General features: G+C 47.2%; 1 protein-coding gene across 2 annotated transcripts in view; it reads right to left on the bottom strand.

The window, feature by feature from the left end:
* Positions 1-22,560, bottom strand: part of CCDC61 (coiled-coil domain containing 61) — a 538,795-nt gene that overhangs the window by 379,053 nt on the left and 137,182 nt on the right. The gene's annotated exons all lie outside the window — the stretch shown is intronic.

Below are 22,560 nucleotides of genomic sequence, written 5' to 3' on the forward strand. Positions count from 1 at the left end.
AAAAGACCAAATGAATCAGTCCCCTACCCTAGGACTGAAAAATGTTCTCCGACAAATATCGCCTCACCCTTTAATAATCGCGACCCCCGACCCCCCCCCCCCACCGCTCCCCCCCCCACCCTTGCTGGATGGCTTTTGGAGGATACGACCCAGAATAGGTAGTGATAGACAAAAACTGCAAGACATCTACCTCTAAATATAGAGGTACACGCACAGGACCGAAACGGATCCCACATGAAAAAATAACTTGAGGGAATTCACTCTGGCCTCCATAAGGTCTCTCCCTTAGCTCTTTACAACCTACGAAAGGTGATCGTTCTGCTTAGGAACAACAAAGACTTCCCAAGAAGTATTAGGGTGAATTTTGACCGGACTGGAGGTTGAGGGTCTAACCAATAGCTTGCAATTCCTCAGTTCATGTAGGATCAATCAATTAATCAATCAATCACGTGTTTGTTAAGCGTGACTACTCACCCGTTGGGTGCTGGGGAAGAGGGGAGGTGCATGTTCCAGTCCATCAAGGAGGGGGTCTGTCGAAGAGCCAAGTTTTGAGGTTTCTCATGAAGATGGGGAGTGATGTTGTTTGTCTGAGGTGGAGCAGGAGGGCGTTCCAGGCTCTGGCCGCGAGGAAGGAGAAGGAGCGGCCTCCCGATCAGGTCTTTATGGCGCGGGGAACCATGGTGTAGGAGAGCTGGGCTGATCGTAGGGTTCTTTGGGGTACGTGGAAGTTGAGTCAGCTGTCAGGTATGCTGGTCCGGTGTTGTGGAGGGCTTTGTGTGCGTGGGTGAGAATCTTGAAGGTCATTCTAGTCTTGATGGGGAGCCAGTGGAGTATGCACAGGTGCTGGGAGATGTGGCAGTGTCCTGGCAGGTTGAGGACCAGTTTTGCGGCGGCGTTCTGAGTGTTTTGTAGCTTTCGGGTGAGGTTTTTGTTTATTCTGGCATAGAATGCGTTGCCGTAGTTGAGTCTGCTAGTGACGAGGGCGTGAGTGACGGTTTTTCTGAGCTTGAGAGGGATCCATTTGAAGGTCTTACGTAGCAGGCGGAGGGTGTGGAAGCAGGAGGATGCAACGCAGTTCATCTGGCAGTCCATTTTGACCTCGGAGTCCAGTATGATACCCGGGTTTTGTGCATGGTCCGTGGGCGTGGGCGGGCTTCCAAGGGCGGGGGGCCACCAGGCGTCATTCCAGGCATTGGGGTGTGGGCCCATGATGAGTACTTCTGTTTTGTCAGTGTTGAGTTGTAGACAGCTGCTTTTCATCCATTTGGCAACAGCGTCCATGCTTCTTGAAAGTTGTGTTTGGCTGAGTTGGGTTAGCTGGATAGGGAGAGAATGAGTTGGGTGTCATCTGCGTAAGAAATAATGTTGAGTCCATAGGTTCTGACGATGGGGGCGAGCGGAGCCATGTAGAGGTTGAAGAGCATTGGGCTGAGGGAGGACCCCTGGGGGACTCCGCAGGTGGTTGGTGTGACCCGTTGCGTTCTGCCGGAGAGGAAAGAGCAGATCCAGTCGAGGGCCTTGTCCCAGATCCCTACGTCGTGGAGTCTGTGTGTTAGGGTGTGGTGGGAGACTGTGTCGAAGGCTGCTGAGAGGTCGAGGAGGATGAGGGCTACTGTTTCTCGTCTGTCCAGTTGGGAGTGGATGTCGTCTGTTGCGGCGAGAAGGACGGTTTCTGTGCTGTGTTTTTTTCTGAAGCCGGATTGGGATGAGTTGAGGATGTTGTGCTCTTCGAGGAAGATGGCAAGTTGGCTATTGATGGCTTTCTCAATGACTTTCTCTGGGAACGGGAGCAGGGAGATGGGTCTGTAGTTTTTGAGGTCGGTGGGGTCTGCTGAGGGCTGTTTCAGGAGGGGGTTGATCTCGGCGGAAGATTATGCATATAGTAGCATGTAGTTCGGCAACCACGGTGAAGAAGCCTTTTTAGGTCGAGCCTGGGCAGCGCATGCGCTGCTCTGCGATGCATGCTGTATTCAGGTATGGACTTGAAGCTCAGCCAATTTTCCGCCCATCTTTTTGATGGGCTCCTGTTACTTTCCTTTCTGAATGGTTGCTTTTGATTCATGAATAGGCTTAGTAGTTCGTCATTAATAACGCCTTGTCTACATTTGTAACTTCCCATGAGGACTGGACCTTTACTTGTGTTGTTACTAGGTATTTTTTATTTAGTCTGTGAACACTATTTTCTTGAATGATTTATCCTATTCCACCCATGACATGCTTTCCTGTTACGCAGCAGGGCGCCCGCTTTTACATTTTTAATTTTGCTTTCACAACACAAATTAACTGTAATATGGCACAATCACTCCTTTCTCTTATTGTGCACCTAAACATTTTTTTTTTAGTTAATTAACAACACAGCGCACACTCAATGGCGCCTGCTGCCCACAGCCCCCTCTCGTCACCGGGCGCCGCATTGTAGGTTTCAGCACGGCGCCTGCTTTTACAATAACATGGACATATAGTCAACAATGGCGGCCACCGCCCAGTCAACAATTGTGGCCACCGCCCACAGCACCCTCCCAATGTGCTTTATTACATTTACAGAACATATGGTAGCGTTCAAACAGCTCGCAGTGTAAGTAAAACATTTTTTTTTATTTTGCTTTTACAACACATCTTTAACTTTCATATGGCACACCCACGCCTTTCTCTTCTTCTGCACCTAAAGATTGTTTTTCTATTTACATTACCAACACAGGCACACACAACAATAGCGCCAGCTGCCCGCAGCCGCCACCCACCCCCGGGCGCCATGCTTTAGGTTTGAGCACGGCACCGTATTCAAATTAACAACACAGGCGCACACAACAATGGTGTCTGCCGCCCGCAGCACCCTCCCACCCCCGGGGGCTGTGCTTTAGGTTTCAGCATTGCGCCCGCTTTTCCATTCCTTCAAGAGACTCGCAAACTGACTTTCACTTTGTCAAACAAGCACCCATTTCCGAGGCATACTAAAACGGCCCACAGCTTCTTCTGACTGCTTGGGATGGAGTGCTCCGCAGCACCACTTCACATCGCCTCTAGTTATCATTATGCACAGCGCTGGCTCAGTTATCTCATGTACCGGCTGGTGTTACCAGTTCTACAATTAGCCTCGGTCATATCCACATTCAAACAAGCATTTGCAATGCAATTGGTCTCGCATTTTCGAAACGTTGACCTATTGGCATTTTAAATGACAATGCCTTATATGAGCACTTTGTACTTATAGTCATTGCTTGCAGGGTTTCTAAGCAGATAAAAAAAGGGTATGGTCAATACCAACAGCTAAAAATCTCGCAAATGCGAGACCTATAGTATTGCAAATGCTTGTTGGGTTTTTTGCTCTCTGCCCAGCAGAACAAGACTGCACTCTGCGGCTCCCGTCAGGCCGATAACTTTGACAGAGAGGCTGATAGGAGCAGCACTGGTGGAACCAACCCCAGGAGAGCCAGCAGCCACTGCATGAGAGAAGTGGGGGCTGGTGGGGGGCACCAAAAACAACTAGAATCGGGCAAGGGCAACAGAGGAAACTACACAGTTTCACATCGGTGGAAAGTTCTCTGCACCCGGGCAGACAGCATGCACACGGAGAGGCGAGCCTGAGCTGGAGTCATCTCCTGGAAAGCAAACAAAAGAGGGCTCTGAATGAAGGCAGCTAAAAATGGGTAAACTAATCCGTTTAAAACCCATTTCAGATCTACAAACTGAGATTGCCTAAAAGAATGGCATGATCGCAGTGGCAGGGAAAAGATAGAGAAAAAGCATTACAGGTGGTAGACCCTGAAGGGTTCGCACATTTCTCTGTGGACCTTGCAACTCTGTGTTTGAGTGGAGCAGTTTGTCTCTGACATTTTTATTTCTCTTCAGAACAAATACAGCATCTCACTAAGGAAACTGATTGCCAATGTTTCCATATTAACTTTTTAACGTCTGTTGTTGCTGAATTGAAAGTAGTTACATACACTAAATGGTCTATGGGCTGTTTAGTCTTGGGTTCTAATAGATACTCTCTCTGTGTTTACCACACTCTTTTCATTGATCGCTTTAGTAGTCTGTATGGATATTGTCGATCTGTCAATTTCTGAACCAATTTATTGGCATTTTCAAACCAGTCTACTTTTTTTCTTACAATTCCTACAAAGGCGTAAGAACCGACTGTATGGTAGATTATCTTTTAGATTGCGCTGGTGGTGGCTTTTATATTGAAGGAAGGTATTCCTATCAGTCTCTTTGGTGTACAGGTGTTGGAGGTGGCCCTTTTTGCAGGGTTATCCCTAAACTTTTTGCTTCTTCCTCCCATTTTTTTCTGACCTGCTGTTGTTGGTTTTAGGACTCTGGGTACTTTACCACTGCTGATTAGTGCTAAAGTGCATATGCTCTCCCTGTGAAATGTGTTATGGATTGTTGTTTCCATGATTGGCCTATTTGATTTATGTGTCAGTCCCTAGTAAAGTGCACTGCGTGTGCCAGGGCCCATTAATCAAATGCTGTTGGTGGTCTGTAGCACTGGATTGTGCCACCTACGCAATCAGCCCGATAAGTATAACTCTGGCCTGCCATTGCAGAGCCGGAGTGCAGTCTGGGACTGCCATGTGGACCTGGCAAGTGCACCAACTTGTCAGTCCCTAAACTTTCTCTTTTCTACATATTAGTCTCCCCTAAGGTAGGCCCAAGGTACCCTGCATTGTATGTAAAAGGTAGGACATGCCCTGGTGTGTGTGGCATGTCCTGATAGTGAATTACAGCCAATTTCGTTTTTCACTATTGCAAGGCTACCTGTTCCCATAGGCCAGAATGGGCAGTTTGATTATATTACCTTATAATCCTAACTGACCCAGGGAACATGGTGGAAATTCGAGTTTAGTATGCCTGAACTCAGAATGATAAAATACATATTTTAGTGAAGTTGGTTTTAACATTCTGTGTTTGAAAATACCACGTTTAGAAAGTAGGTATTTTCCTACCTAACCATCCAGCCTGCCTCTGCTAGGTTGTGTATTGTCTGTCTGGTTTGTGTGTGACAGGAGCTGGGGGAGACTCCTGGAGACATGGTGAGTCAGCACAGGGCTGAATAGACCTACCTGCATGTAGATGGGTGGGAGGAGTAGCACCTGGGTCTGAATAGGGCTGTGCCAGCCTTCCACAATGCTGGCTCCACCTCCTGTGGTGCGCCTAAGGACCCTGGCCCACACTGACAAAGGAAGAAGGTGCACACTGGCAGAATGCACCCAGAACTGGTTTGAACTAGGTACAGGACCCTCTGCCTGCAGAGGACAAATGATTTGCTAGTATAAATATTGGGGCCCAGACCCCAAGATTTCAGAACTCTTTTGGATCAAGAAGACTGCCACGAGGAAAAGCTGGAGAAGCTGTGAGGAGGAACTACCCCTTTGCTTTGCGCTTTGCTGTGTTGGACTGCAGTGGCTGCTTCTGTCTTGGGCAGGGAAAGGACTGGACTGAACTTTCTGCAATCTACTTCTGTGAGTTTCTCCAAGGGCTTGAGGTAGAGCTTGCCCCCTGTTCAAGAAGTCTCAGGAACAGCAAAGACTTCAAGCTCGATGCCGTCTACGACGCCGCTGCCAACTCCGTGTCCTGAAGGCACCGCAGAGAGCACTGCCGCAACACCGCAACGCAACCCTGGTCTAACCGACGACACCTGCTGACGCCACCACCGAGCTGCTGCTCGCACCGCTACCTGTGGGCACCGCACTCCGCACCGCCTCGCTTCACGACGCATCCTTGGTATCCCCGACGCCGCCGCTCCACGCTGGAATCGACGCCGCTGCTTGCACCGTGGTTCGAGGGCACGGCTCGTAAAGTTACACGACGCACTGCCCTCTTCCCGCACCACAGCTCTGGCCTCCCGACGCCGGTGCCATCGACTCCAGTTCGTCAGCTGATGATAGCGCTTCAGCAACAACGACGCCACTGTTTGCACCGTGACCTGCCAGCACCACGACAAGCACCGCCTTCATCTCACACCGCGACCCTGGTCTCACCGACAACTCCATCTGACGCCGCCACCGAGCCGATGCTTGCACCGCGACCTGAGGTCACCGCACTTCGCACCGCAGCACCCAATGTCGGCCGGTGCCAGCGCTCCTGACTTCAACAAGGAGGTCATCGACCAGCAACGCGTGTGACTTCAAGGGCCTCGACTCCTGCACCGACCTCTGGAACAAACAACTGCGGACGCAGTGTCTTCAGAAGCTCAACAAGAGGTCATTGACGCTCTGCATTTCTGAAAGGTACTGTTTCCGGGTCTTCCCGACACCGTAGCTGGCCCGCGACGCCGCGGTCGGCCAGAACTGTTTGGATGTGTTTGCTCACGACGCCATGATAGCCCCGGACGGAGCTCTCGACATCAAGGAACTGTTTTACAAGATTATTTTGATAACTGAAGATTTTTAAGTACTATATTGTGGATTTTTATTGTTTTTGGTCTTAAGTATATAAAAATAGTGAATAATTTTCTAAACTGCTGTGGTGTCGTTTTGTAGTGCTTACATTGTATTACTGTTGGTTATGTGCAAATGCTTTACACACTGCCTCTAAGATAAGCCTGACTGTTCGTGCCAAGCCACCAAGGGGGTGAGCAGGTGTTATTTTAGAAGTGTAACATCCCTTATCCTGACTAGGAAGAAGGGTCCCTATTTTGACAAAGGTGCAAGCCCTTGCCAACTAGAGACACCCATTTCTAACAACAGGGTAGTGTAGATTTTACCCTCTTTATGTTTAATTGCCTAGTCCAGAAAGGTTACGGCATCTATGCTCCATTGAGCGGTGAACCTTATCTCACACATGCTGTTATTTAACCACTTGACGAATTTCAAAAATTGGTCTCCTTCACCCCTCCATATCAAAAATACATAGTCGATAAAACGTTTCCATGTCATAATGTTATTTTTAAAGGGGTTGTCCCCAGATATCCACTTCTCCTATTTGGCCAAAAAACATCACAGCCATTTCTGAGGCAAAGGGACATCCCATCGCAGTTCCTCTAATTTGCAAATAGAAAGTTCTATTGAAGCGGAAAAAGTTCTGTTTAAGGCACATCTGAGCTAGCTCTAGGATAAACCAAGTCAGTACACAATGAGGCCTAGGTTGTATTTCCAAGAAGTATTCCATGGCTTCAAGTCCTGCATCTTGGGGGATGTTAGTGTACAGACTTATGATGTTGCATGTAGCGATAAAGTCCACCCCAGGGTCAAAGGTTATCTGATCAAATTTATTGATTACATCAGTAATATCTTTTAAATAACTCAGTAGATCAGGGGTTTTAGGAATACATCTACATTTTTAGCCAAAGGTTTTAAGATAGAGTTCACTCCGGAAATTATTGTACGTCCCGGAGGGTTTAGTGGATTTTTATGGATCTTTGGGAGTATATGTATAACAGGGGTTCTTCGATTTCTATCTGTAAGGACGAGCTTTTCCTTTTCTGTAAGCCACCCCAACTCAAACCTTTATTCAATTGATGTATTGATAACAGCCCTCATAACTGGTGTGAGGTCTCATCTTGCATGTTGGCAGTATATGGAGGGGCACATTGTGCTGATGCTTCATCGACTAGGTAAGCAGCCTAGTACAAGGCTTGCTGTGTGCCACTGCACAGAGCGACTCATCGCCTGCGCGCGTACTGGGTACCAATATGCAGCGCCAGGCAACTCTGATGCAACTGTTTCTCTCTGGGTAGACTACAGAGGAGAACTGCGTGCATCGACACAATGTCTGTGCTGATGCCTTATCTCCATGGAAAGACGATAGAGGAGGGTCAGTGCATTCACAGTCAGCCCTAAACCGGGATGATGCCCTCATGTCGCCTGTGGGCAGTATATGGAGGGGCACATTGTGCTGAAACTTCATGGACTCTGTAAGTAGCCTATGAATGGAGCACAGAGAAGGATGTAGCTCCACCACCTAAGCATGACTCAGCACCACCTCAGTCTGCCCTCCGAATCTAGAATCTGTCTGTTCTCCCCTAGTGTCCGTCTGCTGCTCATGTTGCATTTCAGGTACCATTTCCCAGCTTTCATTCCCCCTCCCTCTGCCTCCCCGTCTCAGAACAAGAAAAAGGTACAACAAACAAGCTGTAAAACAGGCAGGAAGAAGTTGCCACCATTGCAAGGACCAAAAAACTAGAAGACCTTTTTATGTTAATTCTGTTTTGTAATAGGGTTGTTCAGTTGTACATAATATCTTTTTGGTTATATAGGTAACAAAAATGATCAAAACACTTTTTTATTACACTTTTTAACCTGCTGCACAGCAATCACACCGCTCTACAACATAGCTTAAAAACATTAGCAAACAAGTTACTTACCTTTGGTACCCATATATCTGTAAGAAACATTAGTTAGTTAGATTCCTTACCTTAGAATTACCCCCAGGCATCAGACTGGATCCGGAACGTTTTTTTTGTCAGCAGTAACTCTGCACGTCGGAAGGTGGCCTCGGCCAGCTCCGCGTCCGTCGTTGGCGTCGTGGTCGCCGGGATGACGTCGCGGCTCACGCGCGGTCATCAGTTCTGTACACGACTTTCTGCGCCAGAAACGCAGAGTCATGCAAGACACTGACTATTGCTGCACAAAACTATGGCCCTGAAAGGACATCCTTAACCCTAGAAATCAGTTCGCAGAACGGGGAGGATTGGTGGGGCGATAAGGAATCTATAAATAACTAAGGTTTCTTACAGATATATTAGTACTGAAGGTAAGTAAGGATTAGTTACTTACCTGTAATCCTAGTTCTCTTCCAGGGGTATCCTCATCAAAGTCATAAGCATTAGAATATTCCCGCCCATGCGCGGGACCCCAGAAACACTATATTATATGTGCCCCACATATATATCCATATATATATACCTATATATATATATATATATATAAAAACAAGCAATTGCAGCCTACTAAACACCAGAGCTGAATCATGCCATAAGGAATTTCTACCATACATGAAAAACATGCATTAGAAACAGGAGAAAACAATAGCAAAATTTGTTTAGAAACTGTTTTAATGCTCAGCACACAGTAGAAATCCTCATAAATCACTGAAAGCATAGGAAGTTTCCAGGCTGCATTGCAAACACCCAGTCTAAAAAGACTGAAAAGCTAACTTGTAGCTGCATAGCAATAAACTGACACCGTGCCTTTAAGGCACACCTGACCCCCAACTTCCCATCATGCCTCAGGGGTGACAGTTAGGTCAGTTGTTCTTTGCGGAGACTGAAAAAGCCATGGCACAAAGAGTTAACAACATCTTCAAAAGATAACCATCCTTTGCCCGGGGAGGCGGGAGGGTTGCTTATGACTTTGATGAGGATACCCCTGGAAGAGAACTAGGATTACAGGTAAGTAACTAATCCTTCTCTTCCAGGGGATCCTCATCAATAGTCATAAGCATTAGAATAGAATAGCTAGCCTCACCTCATCTCCCTGCGGGCAAAGGGGAAAAACAGAAAATGATCAGTAGGCTTAGAAAGAAAAAGCTAAGCTACCCAAATAGATTCCTCAAGGAGGCTTGGCCTACTTGAGCATCAGCCCTGGAATCAGATTCTAGGCAGTAGTGCCTCGTAAAGGTATGAACCGATTTCCAGGCTGCTGCCTTGCAGATATTGGGACATCATGCAAGAAGGCAACTGTGGCCGCTTTCCCCCTAGTGGAATGCGCCTTAGGAGGCAACGGTAAGGGCCTTTTCGCCAGCTGGTAAGCTAAGGTAATGCAGGGCACAATCCATCTCGAGATGGATCTCTTAGCGGCTGGGAAGCCTGTTCTCATGGCGCCATAATTGACAAATAACTGATCTGTCTTCCTTATGCCCTTGGTACTTTCTAAGTAGAACTTAAGTACCCTCTTGAGGTCCAAGGAATGAAGCGACCGTTCAGCCGGGGTCGCTGGATTTGGAAAAAAAGAAGGAAGGGAAATGGACTGATTGATATGAAAATAAGACACTACCTTAGGGAGAAAAGAGGGATGCGCCCTTACGACCACTTTGCTATGGTGAAAAACAGTGTAAGGCTCCTTGGTACACAGCGCCTGGATCTCGCTTACTCTGCGCGCCGATGTTATGGCTACCAGAAAAGCGGCCTTCCAAGACAAATGCTGCAAGGAAGCTCTATGGATTGGCTCTAAGGGCGGGCCCATCAATTTAGATAACACCAGGTTCAACTCCCACGGAGGAGAAGGGTTTCGAACAGGGGGATACACCTTCTTCAACCCCTGTAAGAAGTCCTTGACCACCTGCATCTGGAAAAATGAGGGCTGACTAGGAGATCTCCTGTACGCTGTAATGGCAGATAAATGGACCCTGATAGAAGCATACTTTAAACCTGATCTTGCTAAGTACAGAAGGCAAGGGAGAATGACATCCTCCTGCCCCTTTGTAGGATTAAGGTGATGTTCTCTACACCAAAGAAAAAACCTCTTCCACTTGAACGCATACGACGCTCTTGTGGACGGTCTTTTCGCTTCTTTCAGAATACGCATGCAATCAGGAGGCAGTTTCAAATGTCCGTATTGCAGGACCTCAGGAGCCATGCTGCCAAGTTCAGTGAGGGAAGGTTGGGATGAAGAATGCTCCCGCCCATCTTGGTCAGCAGGTCCGGCCTGCAAGGCAGTCTCCTGTGTGGAAGTACCGACAGATGAAGAAGGTCCGGGTACCACCACTGCCGTGGCCAGTCTGGAGCAATCAGAATCATCGTCATGCTGGATCTGAGTAGCTTGGACACCACCTTCGGGATCAGGGGCAGAGGAGGAAAGGCGTAGGCATATGTCCCTGACCAGTCCATCAAAAGCGCATTCCCCCTTGTCCCTGGACGGTGGAATCTGGACGCGAAGGCGTGGCATTTTGTGTTTTCGTCGTCTGCGAATAGATCTATCTCCGGACGACCCCAACGATGGAAAAGGTCCGCCACCACCTCGTCGTGCAGCACCCAGTCTGGCTGATCTTCGAAGTGCCTGCTGAGTGTGTCTGCCTTGATATTTAGCTCTCCTGGAAGGTGCACTGCCACTACCGAGAGGTTCCGGGCGAGAAGCCAGTGCCAGATCGCCTGTGACTCCAGGGAAAGAGGACGTGACCGAGTTCCACCCTGTTTGTTTAGGTAGAACATGGTCGTCGTGTTGTCGGTTTGGACTAGGACCGAATCGGACTCGATTGCCGGTAGGAAAGCTTTCAGAGCAAGGTGGACTGCTCGGAGCTCCAGCATATTGATGTGGTAGGTCTGTTCCTTCGCCGACCACCGCCCTTGTATCCGAAGGCACCCCATGTGTGCCCCCCAGCCTTGCAGAGACGCGTCTGTCACCACCGATTGCACTGGAAGTGGCTGGTGAAAAGGGACTCCCACCATCAGATTCCGCTGCTGAGTCCACCATGTGAGGAAGGATCTCGCCGCTTGGGAGAGACATATCTGATCTTCCCAAGGACCTGTTGACTAATCCCACTGGTCCTCCAGAGTTTGTTGCAAAGGTTGCATCCTCAGCCGTGCGTTGGGGATGAGAAAGATGCAGGACGCCATGGATCCCAGCAGGGATGCCCCCTGCCGGACTGACGGGTTCTGCACCTGGAGCAGGAGCCTGCACTTCCGTTTCATTGAGGACAGTCTCTGAAGGATACGCTCTTCCCACGCTTGTGTCCAGAACAGAGCCACGGTAGTGGATGGTTTGTGTGGGCTGCTGCACTGACTTCTCCATGTTGACATGAAGGCCGAGATCGTGCAACTGTTGCAGACAGATCTGGAAGTCTTGCCTCACCTGCTGCTGGTATGGACCTTTCAGCAGCCAGTCGTCTAAGTATGGGTAGGCGAAGAGACCTCTTCTGTGAAGAAAAGCTGCCACCAATGCCATGCATTTGGTGAAGACTCGCGGAGCCGACTTGAGTCCAAAGGGCAGGACCTTGTATTGGTAATGCTTGTGGCCGACCACAAACCGCAGGTACTTGCGATGACGCTTTGCAATGGAAATGTGGAAGTACGCATCTTGGAGGTCCACCGAACACATCCAATCCCCTACTTGCAGATGTGGACATATTTGATGAAGTGCCAACATGCGAAACTTCTCCTTAACTATGACCTTGTTCAGAAGACGAAGGTCCAGGATCGGCCGAAATTTGTGCTCCTGATCTTTTTTGGGGAGCAGAAAGTACCGGGAGTACACTCCCTTTCCAATTTGAGAAGGTGGAACCTTTTCGATGGCCTGCTTTTGAAGAAGGGCCCTCACCTCCTTTCGAAGCAGCTGTAACTGGTGAGGACGGGACTTTTTTGGTGGTATGTCCTTTGGAAGCGCACGGACACGAAGCGCATATCCATTGCGCAGTATATTCAGCACCCAGCGATCTTTTGTGATGCTGTCCCACTCTGCCAGATGATGTGAAGCACTTCCTCCCACTGGAGTGGGCAACGGCGGCAGAGGAAGCCACTGCTCATGACTTCCCTCCTGCTCTCGCCGTGGTAGAGGACTGCTGTTGGTGGCCCCCTCTACCTCTGTTGGACTTTCCACCCCGATACTGTGACTTTCCCTGGGCCTTATTCTGGGACCACTGAGGGGTTTGAACCCTCTGTTGAGGCCCCTTGCGCTGGTTGGGTCTGTAGCGGCGTCTGAACTCCCTCTTTTTCTCCAACCCAACCGCCTTGAGGGTGTCCAACTCGGTCTTCATGCGACCCATCTCTTCATCCGCATGCGTGCCGAAGAGAGAAGAGCCAGAGAATGGAAGGTTCAAGATTCTCTTCTGCGCATCTGGTTTCAGCCCTGTTAGTCTCAACCAGGACGATCTCCTAGCGCATACTCCATGCGTGTAAGAATGCGCTGATAGCGCCGCTCGATCCGCCGCCGTGCTAATCGTCTGATTAGCCACCAAGGATCCCTCAGTGACTATCTCCTCAAAATCCTTTTGGTCCTCCTTTGGGAGCTTGGATTTGAACCGCTCCAAAGAGTCCCACAGAGCTCTGTCATAACGGCCGAGCAGCGCAGCCGCGCTGAAGACCTTAAGGGATGCAGCCGCCGACGTGCAGGCTTTGCTACCCCACGAGTCCTGAACTCTGCTCTCTTTATCTGGTGAGACAGAAGAAGATGACGATACTGCGTGAGTCTTCCTAGCCGCCGCTACTATTACCGAGTCTGCAGGAGGGTCCATCTTAACAAAGACCGGATCAGAGGTAGTCGGCTTATATTTCTTAAGGATGCGAGCCGGCACCGCCTTGATGGTTGCTGGAGTTAAGAAGGTGTCCAAGACAGGTTCCAGGATCCCAGGAACCAATGGAAGCAGCGGTCGAGATGCAGTCTTCTGATGCAGAGTCTCGAAAATCACCGTCGTCGTGACTTGCGGGACTGACATCTCAATGTTGAGTTTCTGAGCACCCCTCTGCAGAACCTCATGGTATGTGTTGATATCGTCTATGGGCGAGACCCTGGACACTGGGCTGTCCGATAGCATGGGGGAGTAATCCCTCTTAGAGGACCGGGTGGAGGAAGTCGAGAAAGTAGATGGTGTTCTTCTACCTCGTCGGGCCCGTGATCTGACTGTACGATCTTCTCACCTGGGGGAGCGCGACCTAGGGCGCTGTCTCTCAGGTGACTTCTCGCGTGCTTGTCTGGGAGGACTCACTCTGTCTACTTCGTCCACCAATCTTTGAAGCGGAGATCTATGCGCCTGACTGGCATACTCTTGCATCCTCCTTGTCGCCCCCGAGTCCTGCCAGTGACGTACAGGCAGCAGCCATCTGGGCAACAGTGGAACCGCAGAAGTGGTCTTGCGTTGTCTTGAAGGAGACCTGAGGACATGGCTAGCAACTTCTCTCCGCGAGGGACCTTGCGGAGTAGCTGACCTTGGAGAAGCCCCCTTGGATGAGTGCGAGGACGAATGGCGCGAAGCTGACTCCATAACCAGGACCACCGATCCATCCTCAGACCTCACCGAGGCCTGTCTCGACGTCGAGCGTGCTCTCGACGTCGATCTGGGCTCCTGCCTTCCTGCTTGTCGGGCCTCTCGTCTGCTCGACGTCGAACGCCGTGTCGACGGCGACCTGTGCCGATGACCAGGCGAAGAATGTTGCCTCGACGTCGAACGACGATGTGAAGCCGACGACGGAGGGACACTCTCTCTCTCTCTCTCGACGCCGAACGTCGTCTAGACGACGGCGGAGCTGCGTCCAATCTCGACGTCGACGGTCTGCGCGACGACGGCTGAGGGGTATTTCTCACCCTCAAAGCCTAACGCCGTCGAGACGAGGACGGAAACCTCATCCTCGACGCCGATCGTCGCCTGGTTGACGACGGCGGACGAGGCTTCGACGTCGACGACGTACCTTTTCCTCGACGGCGAGCCCGCTGTCGAAGGTCTTTTCTTGTAAATATGACCCACCTGAAGATCTTTTTTCAGCGCCGAGCCCGACGCTGAAGCAGAAGGACGCGAGGACTTGCTTTTAGAAGACGTTCTAGACCTCTTGGAGCCCTTCCTTACCGGAGATCTTCCTCTAGATGGTTTACCTGCCAGGCCATACAGGCGAATTCTTTCCCTGTCCTTCAAAGTTCTTCTGGACAGGTTCTGGCAGTGATGGCAGGTCGTAGGATCATGGTCCTCCGGTAGACAAAGGATACAGACCCTATGAGAATCAGTCTTGGCCTTCTTTTTGTCACAAGAAGGGCAAGGGTCAAAAAGAGATGGCATTTTAAGATATTAAAAAATGCCCAAACCTGTCAAAAAAGACAGCTTCTTACTTTAACTGATGAAAGACGTCGAAGTAAGGAATAAAAGTTGTGAAAAGTGAAAATATTTTCTGACAAAAATCAGAAAAGAGTGGAGCTGTGTTGCCAGGATCCTTCCTGAAGGAGCCGGAAAGAACAACTGACCTAACTGTCACCCCTGAGGCATGATGGGAAGTTGGGGGTCAGGTGTGCCTTAAAGGCACGGTGTCAGTTTATTGCTATGCAGCTACAAGTTAGCTTTTCAGTCTTTTTAGACTGGGTGTTTGCAATGCAGCCTGGGAGCTTCCTATGCTTTCAGTGATTTATGAGGATTTCTACTGTGTGCTGAGCATTAAAACAGTTTCTAAACAAAGTTTGCTATTGTTTTCTCCTGTTTCTAATGCATGTTTTTCATGTATGGTAGAAATTCCTTATGGCATGATTCAGCTCTGGTGTTTAGTAGGCTGCAATTGCTTTTTTTAAAATATATATATATATATATAGGTATATTTATATGGATATATATGTGGGGCACATATAATATAGTGTTTCTGGGGTCCCGCGCATGGGCGGGAATATTCTAATGCTTATGACTTTGATGAGGATACCCCTGGAAGAGAACTAGGATTACAGGTAAGTAACTAATCCTTACTTACCTTCAGTACTAATATATCTGTAAGAAACATTAGTTATTTATAGATTCCTTATCGCCCCACCAATCCTCCCCGTTCTGTTAAATGGGTGCGGTACACACTGAAAGTGAATATTGTACTTACAGGATTAAATCTGTCAATCTGGTACCGCTCTTGCATTTGTATATTTTGTATTGTATATATGTACATAGGTACATTACAAGATGGCGCCAGCAACCCCACTGACACTTCACGCTGTCCTCTGTCTATGTCTATTATGTTTTGACACACGGAGATGTATGTGTATAAAAAATGGCGTTTCACGGTGTGCCGTTAACACCGAGGAAGGCAGATCGCCGAAACGCGTCTGTTCCGGAAATAAAGACCTGTTGCCACGCCACCCGTGAGTGCTTGCATTCTTTATATTGAAAGGATTTGGAGCGTTAATATTATGCGGTAGGCACCGCCGTATCTATAGCACCCGACCGCGAGTGACTCGTTTCTGGTGCAACTGGAGCAGTCTTCTATATCGAGCAGCACCGCCGCAATCATCCATCTTGATTGGTTGACTGGAGGGATCTAGCGTATCGTTGAGTGAAAGGAGGTTTGCGCTACGATCGACCCAGCAGCACGTAAAGCAACCAAGGATTTAGTTGCAGATACATTTATCAGCGGCAGGTCGAGGGTATCGTGGCACAGGCGAATTTCCGGGATTTGTCACTGAACTCAGCAGTACCACTATGTTCAGTGAATCGGCACGCCGAGAAGCGGCGAAGGACATGTTTAAAACAAAGGGGCAAAGGGGAGCCGAGGGGGCCGGCACGGCAAAGGCGCCGCGGCCTGTCGGCAATCTTCATAATACTCTCACCAAATTAGAAAGACTGTATGAACGTGAAACAAGAAAGTGGTGGGAGGCCACCTCTTTGCAGAGTTATGTGGATACCAACAGAGTTCCCAGAGGCTTCAGAGTGTATACTGTCCCCTCATATGAAAATCCTGACCCTAATTTACTATCAGAATGGGCGGAGCACACTGCGAAGTACTGCCAGGGCACTCTTGATATCCTAGTCAAGTATGCCTGGAGTGACCGCGAGAAAGCTTTGGAGGAGATTAAAGCTCTAGAGGAGTTGTTAACCAAAGAGGAAGATAAAACTCAAGTTGAAGAACTAATGAAACAGATGAAAGCACGACTGCTGAAGTATGAAGATAAAATCAAGACAAGAAAACAAGAGAAATTTGAGCGTGACGAGAATGACTATCTACAGGGAAGAGTACTCACCTTTGCGCGAAAATTCGATGGTCCAAGAAACAAACTCACGCAAAGAAGTACATCAACAGCCAATGTGCGAGTGGAAACGTCAGAATCCGATCTAACGGAGAATGAATCGGGAGATGAACGCACAAGACCTACAGTGGAAGGAACTACAAGGTCGACTCCTTTTCACGACGAGTTCCAAATAATCAGGCAATCGTGGCTGCGAGGCGGGAAGAACAAACCACCCGAATATCAATCAGGAGAACACGTCGATCTGGGTGGGGCCGGCAGAGGCAGAGGAAAACCCACTTGGTCACGCAAGAAGAGGAATTACAAACGCCAATAAAAGAAACCAACTTAACGGTGGTCAATCTTACTCCGAAAAAACTAACAGCTAGTGAAATTAAGGTACTTACCTTAGGATTAACTTTTTGCCCTAGCAGTAAATTGGAGTTTACACAAACCAGGATTGACCTGTACAATTTTATACGCAAATTGAAGTTACACAAGTACTTCAAATTGAGACCTAATCTAACCAAATCTACATCGGCAGGAGCAAGGATAACCGCAACTGATATATTGACTTGCAATGACCTATCTGGAGTTGAACTTCTGCATAATCTGCATACTGGGACATCCACTCAACCAAGTACATCGGAAGACATGGTTGAAAGGGCAATAGCTGTGGGCATTGAACAAGAACTGGAAGTAAGTCCTTTTAAATTGAAATCTACCTTTGTACCACAAATGCCTTTTGATACTATTGACACATTTTCAGATACAATGGTCAAGGATTTATTGAAATTCAGATGCAGTACTCAAAAACGCAACTTTTGTGAAAATTTGACTAAAGAGGAGAAGCAAGCCCTAGATGGCTTATTGCAAGATACATCAATCATAATCAAGCCTTCAGATAAAGGCGGTAATGTAGTGCTACAAACCAGGGAACAATATTGTGATGAAGCCCTGATTCAACTGTCGGACAACAACCATTATATCAAATCCTCTCGAGAACTCTATCAAGCAAGTGTCCAGAGTTACGAGTCTTTAATCAGAAAATGGTATGATAAATCTATGCTGGGGACTGAGGAGCATTTATTTTTGAGAAATGCCACTCCTCTGGTGGCAACATTCTATCACATTCCTAAAATCCATAAGGATAAGGTAAAGCCACCGGGCAGACCCATAGTCTCCTCGCAAGGAAGTTTAACAGAACATATGTCTATGTTTATCGACCACTTTCTGTTCCCATTTGTGCTACAATTGAAATCATATGTGAGAGACACGAAAGACTTTTTGAGTAAATTGAATAGTCTAATTTGGGACTCCAAGTATGTATTAATGGTATTGGACATCACCAGCTTATATACATGTATAAAACATGAAGATGGGATTAAAGCTGTCCAATTTTTCCTCAATAGACGACAACTGAGATTTGCGGAACACAATTCTATGCTGATAGAATTTACAAGCTTTTGCCTTTCTAACAACATTTTTGTATTTGGTGATCAGTACTATAAACAAATCTCAGGGACTGCGATGGGCACCTGTTTCACCCCCAGCTACGCCAACTTGTTGGTGGGCTGGTGGGAGGAGCAGGTGTCCAGAACCTATGTAAGAGGTGAAGTGACAGGCCAGGTAAAAGCATGGTATCGATATATCGATGACCTGTTCATTGTTTGGGAGGGAACCACTGAATCAGCGGGCAGGTTACATAGAGGATCTAAATAAGAACAACCTCAATTTACACTTTTCGGGTACAGTAAGTCCAGTGGCAGTGGACTATCTGGACCTGAAGGTGTTCATTTCAGAAGGCAAATTAGAAACAGCCTTGTATCGTAAGGTTACAGCGGGGAATTCGATCCTTTTTGCGACCAAGTCAAGTAATCATCCCCCCAAATTGATACAGAGTATACCCTATGGGGAGCTTTTACGATTAAAATGGAATAGCTCCAGAACCTGTGATTTTGAACTAGCAGCCAGGGAATGTGTAACCAGATTTCGAATTAGAGGTTATGGACAGGCACTACTGGATAAGACATTAAACAAAGTTAGGGGGATCCCTAGACAACACTTGCTTGAAGAGAAGACGGTAATAAGAAAAGATTCCGTCGATTCACATGAAGGTAAATTCAGAATGATCACGACATACTCTGCAGAGTCTAATTTCTTGAAAAAGATGCTAAACAAAAATTGGCATATTTTGAAAAGTGACGCTATCATAGGGGAGGACATTCCCGATTATCCAATGATAACCTTTAAAAAGGCGAGGTCATTAAAGGATAGACTGGTTAACAGCCATTTAACTAAACAACCACCACAGCAGGGTACTTTGAAACACATGCAAGGTTTCTTCCCGTGCGGTAAGTGTAAGGCTTGTTCCAACAGCCATAGAGTCCTTACTTACACTATACCTAATGTTAATCTGAAAAGGCCCATTAAAAAGTTTCTAACCTGCAGTACCCCCTATGCAGTCTATTGTCTCGTTTGCCCATGTGGCCTATTGTATATAGGCAGCACCATTCATTCTTTGAAAATTCGAATACTAGAACACAGGAGGGCCATACTGAAAGGAGATGCCTCATACCCTGTAGCGAGACATTATGAGGAAAAACATCCTAATTGTAAGAATGTTTTACAGTTTTTTGGTCTAGACTTTGTCCCAGAAAATATTAGAGGTGGCGACCGCCTGAAGAGACTGCGAAGGTTAGAATCACGTTACATAATTGACCTTCAGTCTAAGTTTCCGTCAGGCCTTAACAGTAATGAAGAGTTGTCAGTACATTTGGGAAATTAATATGCTTGTCTGGATATTTAATGGAGGGTCTATGAACTTTGTCTTCAGATTGTAGTAACCTGCTGTGTTGAGCTTCTTCGATTACCCCCTTTGCTATACGTGTCTAGACTAGATTGATTATAATGTATATAAAACAAATGAGCCTGACACCCAGCGCAAGCCGATACACGGCATCATGTAGTGCAATGCCGATACACGGCATTATCATGTACAGGGGTGGTGATGCTGCCATCTTTAAGTGATACACTAATGGTGCGTTTTAATTTATGTTAAATGGGTGCGGTACACACTGAAAGTGAATTTTGTACTTACAGGATTAATTCTGTCAATCTGGTACCGCTCTTGCATTTGTATATTTTGTATTGTATATATGTACATAGGTACATTACAAGATGGCGCCAGCAACCCCACTGACACTTCACGCTGTCCTCTGTCTATGTCTATTATGTTTTGACACACAGAGATGTATGTGTATAAAAAATGGCGTTTCACGGTGTGCCGTTAACACCGAGGAAGGCAGATCGCCGAAACGCGTCTGTTCCGGAAATAAAGACCTGTTGCCACGCCACCCGTGAGTGCTTGCATTCTTTATATTGAAAGGATTTGGAGCGTTAATATATATATATATATATATATATATATATATATATATATATATATATATATATATATATATATTCACTGAAAAAACCATAGGTTTCACACACGTTATAGTTAGGAATTAGCATTTAAAAAACCTTGCAAATTCACTGAAAAAACCATAGGTTTCACACAAGTTATAGTTAGCTGTACATTTCACTCGTAAAAAACCAATGAAATTCCACGTTATAATTAGTGCAGGCAACTATAACTCACGCGACCGCAATCCTAATTCTGTTCAGCCGTTCGGGCTGTAGCTGTGTCTAAAGGTCCTATGGAAAAATGCATGGGGAAAACGCGTTTTGGGACCCCCCTTTTTTCTCAGCCCCCGCTTGACGAATCCCCCAGAGACTTTCAGGGTAGGAGCGGAGCGTAGCGCCCCATTAGTTTTGAAAATTTCGCGAGGATTCGTCGACCGGCGCCAAAGTTATTCCAAATAGAATGTTGCGGATTTCCTATGGAAACAGGGTCCTAACTATAACTTAAATATTATGAGAGGGTAACTGTTCCTAAGGGAAAATGGTTGTGTGTGCTCTCACGATGTGGTGTGGGGAATTTCTCCTTTTGTATCTAGTGCCCTCACACACCCTTTCGGGTGTCTTGCTTCATCATAGGGCGTTGCTCCTCGTGGGGGTGGCGCTGCAGTCCCCCACGGGCCCCGCAAGAGGGCTCTTTGGCGGAGATCTTTTGGTTGGAGACGCCGCAGTTGTGCATGGGTGTATGTGGGCCTATAGGAAGACAAGTGGGTGGTGCGATTTAAAAATTGCTGGGTAGAGTTTCAGACCTTTATTCACGGCTCTACCTGGCAAATGGTTAAAATTACTGATCCTGGAGCTACTCTTAGCAAAAGAAATAAAAGAGGGCAGATTCTGGAAAGTAACTGCTGCTCTCAGGAAGGTGAGTGGGGAGCCTACTGGTGAGTGGTCAACATGTTTCGCGCTTACGGGAGGGTCCTTAAGGGATCCCAAATGCGCTTCGTCAGGACCTAAAACAATTAAAAAGTGAGTGAAAGTGTTTGTGAATAAACAGAATAACAGGTTTCAGTAAAGTGTAGTTCTGTAGACCTGTTGTACCTCAATATTAAGGTTGAACAGCGTCCTTGCACTGAGAGGTTTACCTTTCTTTTCTGGAAACCTTAACCCAACCTGGTATGGTAGAGAAAAAATGGAGAGACACACACATGGACAGGGGAGAGGGAGAAAAATATGCAAAGAAAAATAACATCAAGGTAAACATTTGTACATTGTATGTTAAGAATGCCAGATAGGCAGCACAAGATAGTTAAAATGCAAGCCATGCTTCTAAAGTTAACATAACATGCGCGTGTGACGGACTCGTTTGTGAGGACTATCACATCAATGTGCCTCGAATCCGTTACTGTGCAGTGAGAGTGTCGTCGTATTCGAGTGCCTCACTTGTCCAGCTGTTCGTGTGAGGCCAACAACTAGCCCCGTACATACTGTCATTATCGTGGGTATAACAAGAGACGTGCAGTATCTCTACAGTGGTGTGTTCGTTTTTGTGATGATAACACAAATATCTGTATCCGTGAAACAGTGATAAAATAAATGGTAAAAAACTAGATTTCTAGTTGAAGCCTACCCTCGAGCTGTAGGGATTAGGGCTCCATCAGCAATGTGGAGTCGGCAATAGGAGAGACTAACAGAGGGGGAGACAGAGCGAAGTGTCATGGTCATCGGTATCTATATCGGACCTTAAAATAGCGCGGCTAGGCTCACCTCTTTGGTCTGGAAATACTCACACGTGCTCCTTTGCCCGGGATGTAGTAACCTACCCCTTCTCCGTCTATCGCTGGAATGGATAGCGATAGAGCGAAGTCGTTTTTCTTGTATGCGATTTCTTGTGCTGCACTGTTCTAATTGGGGGTTGTCCCTGGGCGCAGACAGATGACGTCACTACGTTGCGTGATTGGGTAAGAAGGTAACTATGGCAACAAATAGGACGCTATTCGAAGACGTGGTAGCGTCTAGGGAGTGACCGTCAATCTAATCGTTATGTGGTTGGTTGTCATGGTGATTCTGGCGAGGTTGAGACGCTCCCTGATGTAGGAGGGAGCGTCGTATAAATTGTGGTCTCTGTTATCATAGAGTGCCGTTCATACCGGAATCTAAGCTCCGTTTTTTGGAGGGATCGGTTGTTTTATGTCACGCTGGGGTAACTACCCGCATTCATGAAAAAATCGCTCGTGTGTATTTATTGAAAGTCAATAAAGTTTTTAGTGTAGAAAGCCAAAGTTCTTGATAAAGGGAAACCTATAGGGGCTTCTGTGGAGAGCTAGTGACAGATGAAGACTCTGTGAAAATTGAAGCCGTTGTCGTGTCCCATCATTCAAAAATAGCGCAAATACACCACATGTTTTTTCAAATACAAGAGGTTTTCTAAACCGTATTGAGAGTGTTATAATGGCCTTCATTATCCGCTACTTGGTCGTATCGAAGAGTGTCTTACGTGTATGACAGAGACAGACTTCTCAGCAACTGGGGGTATGCAATAACAATATTCAGATATTATAGTGAACATAGTCTGAGTTGGTATGTAGATGTTATGTCAACTCCACCC

The sequence above is a fragment of the Triturus cristatus genome, chromosome 9 (assembly GCF_964204655.1).
Source record: "Triturus cristatus chromosome 9, aTriCri1.1, whole genome shotgun sequence".
NCBI classification, from domain to species: Eukaryota; Metazoa; Chordata; class Amphibia; order Caudata; family Salamandridae; genus Triturus; species Triturus cristatus.